The sequence below is a fragment of the Mirounga angustirostris genome, unplaced genomic scaffold (genome assembly GCF_029215605.1).
Source record: "Mirounga angustirostris isolate CCGP_5_RB_7025 unplaced genomic scaffold, mMirAng1.0.hap1 SCAF_13, whole genome shotgun sequence".
Classification (NCBI taxonomy): Eukaryota; Metazoa; Chordata; class Mammalia; order Carnivora; family Phocidae; genus Mirounga; species Mirounga angustirostris.
Genome location: NW_026991721.1, coordinates 61,525,466 through 61,531,465, shown reverse-complemented (window position 1 = coordinate 61,531,465; position 6,000 = coordinate 61,525,466). Strand labels below are relative to the sequence as shown.

The window sequence follows — 6,000 nt, the reverse complement described above, 5'->3', positions numbered from 1 at the left end:
GATTCCAGGATGCTGGGATAGTGACCTGAGCTGAAGGCAGACGCTTAATGACTGAGCCACCCAGGCGCCCTGTATTTAGAAAATTTAAGGGATGTTAATTTGCTTTCTGAAAGAGCAAATCTACTTAAGGTTTTTCTTAACGAGTAAAAAAGTTCTATGCATAATTTGCAATAGCACTGGCCAAGAAAAGGGGGGACTGTTTGCATCTTGTTATTGCCCTCCTACATTGCGTTAGGGCGCATAAGAGGCAGTGGCTGCTAGAGGTGAATGAAAACTTGTTACTGTCCTGGCTCTGCCTGAAGGAAACCTCCATGCTTTCTTTTGAGTTGGCTTTCTTGACAGATGTCACTCACTAGAAAAACAGGATTTTGATAGAAATTTTAATAGTTTTGCGAGTGGGAGACTTAAGAACCTCCTTCCAGAGCTTAGGGAGCTGCAGGTGGAATTTGCCTGGAACATTATTAAATTCTGTGGCTTGTGTTCCCTAAGGATTCTTCTACATGAGTTCTCTTGTTGCTTGTGGAGGACAGAACCACCCTAACTGGAGACTGAAGATTGGAGAAGGCTAAGTCCATCCATATATGTTGGTCTCCTGAAGGGCTCAAGTGTTTCACTGAACGAGAGGAGAAACTTGCTGCTAGATTTTGAATTTGGAGTAGACCTTGTTCTGATTTACCCTGTTTCAGGTTTTCACCTGTATTTTCCAGTGTGCCTCCACAACAAAAGTCTTGGGTTTTCCTAATGGAGAACCAATTCACTTTACCAAGTACTGATTATTTTTCACTCACAGACAGCTGTGTCACACTGTCTATAAGACCTTCTGCTAGAAAGGCCAAACGTATCTTCTGGCACCACTATTACTAAGATGAAGGGTTAGTACTAGTAATTTATGTTATTATCTTTTTTGAGCAAAGGAACAATAGACTTTATCAGTTTGTTTCTTGCCATTATTTCTATTCTATCATGAACAAATTCAGTTATTTCCAGGATATATCTAAAAATCACCATTATTTTTGATGCTTGTCCTGCAGCTTAGTAAGTCCCTCTTTAGGATATATGACAATTGAATTGGCTTGGGCTTTGAAACATGGCTCGGCCTTATAGTGTGTTTATGTTCATTCATGCACATTTGCTCCTTCAAATTGTAACTAGGTTTGTAAAAGTCAGTTTTATGCATTACAATATCAAGGTCTATTTATAGTGATTTATGGGATGAGAAATTGGGTTTTACATGACTTCCTAACATCCCACCAACTATGTACGGCTTTGGATTTTAAGTGGTTTTCGTTTTTCTTTTCCAAGTGGATTGTCACACTGAGTTAACAATGTCTTTCAGAATTCCACCAATAAATCACAGATTCTCACTGCTAGTATTCCATTGCTTATTTAATGACACCCTATTCTAGTTTTGGGTTTTGCAAGCTCAATGGAATACTTAAAATCTCTGAATGCCCTCTGAACTTTTGGTTCAGATCAGACTCCTTGGAGCCCTAGTGCTTTCAGAGTTTCTCCGCCACTGTTGCAGTTCCAAATGTAGCTTCTTGTCATGTCTTTTTGGGTTTTGCAGGGCTCCCCCAGGCCAAGGGCTGGGAGAACGGAAAGAGCTCATCAGTTTGTTTGAAGGCAGGCAAACTGTACAGGCAGCTTTTCCCAGACTCTCCCAACTCCGGCTTTTCATGCATACCAGCAGAGCCGCTTTTTTCCTCCAGTGATTGAAACCATCTGGACTGCAGGGGGGTCACGTGTGTATGAGAAAATGACATAAAGTTTCAGACCCCCTTGTGCTTTGCTCCAGATCCAGACAATTCTTGTTCGGTTGGTGCCGAGGTGAGGGCTGACCAGTTTGAGGGCCAACTCCTCATCCTGCCTCCCACCCCCATTTTCCCAGCCCCGGGTCCCCCTACCCCCCAACTCCGTACTCCTAGCGCGGTTTTCTTGTTCCCTCCAGTGCCTCGGAGCACACCCCTCCACCGGGTTCCAGCAGCCCACCCTCTCCATTTCGGGTGGAGGCACACCTCCTCCACGCCCCCCTCCACTCAAATCCGTGCTCCCTCCCATCTCTCTCCCCCCAGCCGGGCCACAGCCCCGGGCGCGGATGCCTGCCCGACCACCGCCCTCTCTCCCGGAGCGGCTCCTCCTCCGGGCTGCACGGCTCCAGACAAGCCCTCATCATTGCGAGCGACCAGGCTGGCTGGGGAGCTCAGAGGTAAGTGCGTCCAGCCGCCGCCCCGGCTTTCCCAGCCGGTCTGTGTGTGTGTGAGTGTGTGTGTGTGGGGGGGGTTGGAGGAAGGGAGGGTTGCCCGTGCCCTTACTCCAGGAGGGGCGCCGGTTCCGCTCTGCCGCGCCCTGCCCGCCGCTGCCGTCCTAGCCCTTTCCCCGCTATTCACCGCTCCTAGCCCCGGCCGAGTTCCAGCTCCGTGAGTATTCGCGCCGGGCGCCCACACTCGGGGGGGCCTCTGCAGGCTCAGAGGAGCAGGGCGGAGGGGCAGCTCCGCGGGGCTGGTGGGGACTGCTCTCCGGGCGGTCGGTCGGGGCAGGCTCTGCTTTCCGGCGGGGCTGGGGCCACGCAGTTGGGGGTGGGGAGCCGCGAGACCAGGGTCTGGGGAAGTGCAGAGCTGCGGTGCGCAGAGGAGACTGCTGGCAGTCCCGGCGGGCCTGGGAGTGGGCTCGGCACGCCGCCCCGTCCCCTGGACTCGCCCGGGCTGCACTGCTGTGGCTATGGAGCCCTTACCTGGAGCTGTGGTAGCTTGTATGCAGGCTCCTTGAGGGACACACACACACACGGAACTCAAACAAAGGAAAATTAACTTTGCACTCTATCACTTCAACAAATTAAACTGCGACTATTGATGAATGATTAGCTTTCCTTTTTTGCCCTTCTCCTAAAGTGCACTAAGTATTAAAGATGTATTTTTTAAGTGACTCAAGACTAATGGAATACACTTTAGCCAGTGTTTGTGCTACCTTATCCAAGAATTTAGTAATTTAGTAGAATTCAAGAGACTGAACATTTTCAACTGTTTCTACAGAGATTATTTTCCTGGGATCTTTTATATGAATGTTGTTTACAGTTACTTGAATATGAATAAAACAACTTCTTCATTTCTTCACTGAGAGACTTTGCCTTAATGCTTCCTTAGTCTAGTTCTTGATTTTATCCCTATGCAGGTGTTTCTGTTGTTTAGACATCAGGGTCTTGGGAATGGGAAAGAGGTCATTATCTCATCTCTAGGACAGTGTTGAGTTATCTCTTGCATCCACACACTTGGACTGGCCATCTTGGGATAGGGCCACAAAATTAAAACCCAAGTGACTTTTTTTTTTTTTCCTCCAAGTAATATTTTCAGAAGGTGAATCCCTTCACCGATGAAAATTTTCAGAAACAGGGGTTTCTAAAGAATCAGAAATAGTTTAGGTTCCAGAAAACTGATCAAAGGTAGAGAGACCAAATTGCTCACAGTCTGTCTCTAGTGCTGAATTAAGGACTGCACAAAGCAAGAGCTCAAGAGGAGTCTGTTGAATGCAGGGAGTGAAGTAAAGGCTTCCTGGACTCTGCTGGCTTGTCTGAGTGTTCCCCTGTGACTACGTAGATACAAGCTTCCTTTTCATTTATCCGGTAACTCTTACCCTTGGAAAAAAAACTCCGCAAGATATGGGGGAGATTTGTTCACGTGTATATGGGAAGTGGTATTCTCTTCAAAGTATTTTTTATGGATCAATTAGTGATTGGTTGATAATTAGTAAAAACTTTGCTCTTGGGTTTGTGGGCTCATTGGAGAAAGAGGAGTGACACATAAGAGAAGAATAAAAATCTTCGATCTGTTGGCTTAGAATATAAGAATTAATTATAGAAGCTCAGAGGAGAAAAGGATTATGAGCCAGGGTGGCTTCCTAGAAGAGAAGGGATTTCAGTTGGGCCTTAAAGCAGAGTGTGGCTCTAAAACTGGTGGAGAGTTGCTGGGGAGAGTTTCCAAGAAGAGAGAGAGTAGATAATTTATTTGGATTGGAGCTGGCAAGAAAAGTAATACTTTCTGAGCATCTTACTCTGTGCCACATGCCATGCTCTCTCTTTCATCCTCTAGTCATATGAAGTAGGTATTGTTATTCTTGTCTTAGAGAGAGGGGATTCTTGTTTTAAGAGAGGAGATCCAAAAGATGAGTAACCTGCCCAAGATCACACAAGCAGTGAGTGGTACAGCTGGAATTCTAACTCCTGGTTGTCTTCCTCTAAAGCTTGTGCTTCCACAGCTGCCTTCAATAATGGGTAGGGGGACGTTCGGTTGAAGCGGACTGGTCAGCTTGAATTCTGGCTCAGGAGCTGGAACTTTATCCTATACACATTCTCGGGCTTTTAAAGATTTTTGAGAAAAGGAGTGATGGGCAAAGCAGTGTTTTTAAGATTAATGTGACATCAGGGTACAGCAATGTGGTATGCTTATCACAGGTAAGGTGCAAGATGTAGTTCTTAATTCAGGAGGTTAAAAAACGTGAAGGTAGCAAAGATACCTGGGTGTTTAAATTCCTGCCCCATTTAACCATAGCCTCCAATAGCTTGATTCCCAGGGTAAGAATTCATTGCACTGACCACAGGGCTGCTGGGGATCTAGAGGAGAGCTGGATCTGACCAGGCAAACATTGAACTGGAACGTGTATGTGGAACAGCACAGCCGGCGGTTTATCCTTTATACTCCCCATGTGGGTTGCAATGCTTTGGTGAAAGTTTTTCTTTCTTTTACGACTACCCTGGGACAGAGATCAATGTTGTCATTTGTTTAAGAGCCTTTACTAGGTGGCGAAGTTGAGCTCCCAAACCAGGGCCTCTGCCCTAAAGATCTCATTTAAGTTGAGGTGTCCTCATCCCCCAATATTCCCTTGTTTCTTAAAAATGCTGAATTTTAAAATTTGGTACTGCCAAGAGAAAAATGAATTGAGATTACCTTTCTTAATAAGACCAGTTAAGAGAAAATGCACATTTATTTCACTTTTTGTTATGGAGGAGCAATAGAGGCCTCTGGAGAGTTACTGTGTGGAATTTCGAAGGAATGGGAAAGCCAGGATTTAGAGATGTGCAGAGCTCTTCCTACCCCTCTGCATTTCTTACCAGTTAATTGTGTTGTTCATATACACAGCTAGGGAGCTTACAGGGCCTTTGAATACCCAAGTTTATAGCCAGACCCTTTGATTCTCTGCAGATAATGGGCTCAGGAAGGGCAGTAGTGGGTGGAGCCATTTTATTAGAATTGTCTCCCACTTTGAATACAATCTAGATGTCTGGTTCTTCCTTATGCAACCTCTAGGCCTTTTCCTCTGAACTTGTCAGTGCTCTGAAGACTTGGTTTTTAGGCAAGGAATATGAGGTAGTGGGGAAGGGGGTTCTGCAAAAAATGCAGAAAAATCAAGTTTGTCAACTAGAGAATTTTTATTTTAATTAATGCTAGAGTCAACCATAGTTTTTTGTAACCTACAAAATGTAAACCCAAAATATGATCTTAGTTCTCTGTACCCATTTTTACCTTAAAGAGTCTCTAACTGGAGAGCTTGCCCCATTGAATGGGGCTTTGATAGGTAAAATTCTCACCAGCAGCTCTAATCGTGTGAGGACGTGACCCAGTTTGGGTTTTGTATCTCAGAAGAATGTGACCTCTCAGGGCACCTGGGTGGCTCAGTCGTTAAGCGTCTGCCTTCTGCTCGGGTCATGATCTCAGGGTCCTGGAATTGAGCCCCGCATCGGGCTCCCTGCTCGCCGGGAAGCCTGCTTCTCCCTCTCCCACTCCCCTTGCTTGTGTTCCTGCTCTCGCTGTTTCTCTCTCTCTGTCAAATAAATAAAATCTTTAAAAAAAAAAAAAAAGAAGAATGTGACCTCTCAGTGTAGGGGATTTAGACTCCAAAGATATGGGTTAAAGTTCCAGCTTTGCCACTTTTATTTGGAAGTGTCTGGAGTTTGATGTCAGGGGGATCTCTTAGCTCAGTTATTCTAGTTCTTCTAGAGGAGGGTAATCC

At 45.7% G+C, this 6,000-nt stretch overlaps 1 protein-coding gene across 7 annotated transcripts in view; it reads left to right on the top strand.

The window, feature by feature from the left end:
• Positions 1 to 1,711: 1,711 nt before the first annotated feature.
• The window catches only part of DENND2B (DENN domain containing 2B), a 150,054-nt gene continuing 145,765 nt past the window's right edge, over positions 1,712 to 6,000 (top strand). For 4 of the 7 annotated variants that reach the window (XM_045894190.3, XM_045894188.3, XM_064577078.1 and 1 more), the window contains exons 1-2: positions 1,712 to 1,827; positions 2,073 to 2,206. The gene's annotated coding sequence lies outside the window, so the exon portion shown is untranslated. Of the gene's footprint in view, positions 1,828 to 1,958; positions 2,207 to 2,244; positions 2,418 to 6,000 lie in introns of those variants that run through there. The other 3 variants (XM_064577074.1, XM_054512067.2, XM_064577076.1) reach the window with 2 other exon arrangements.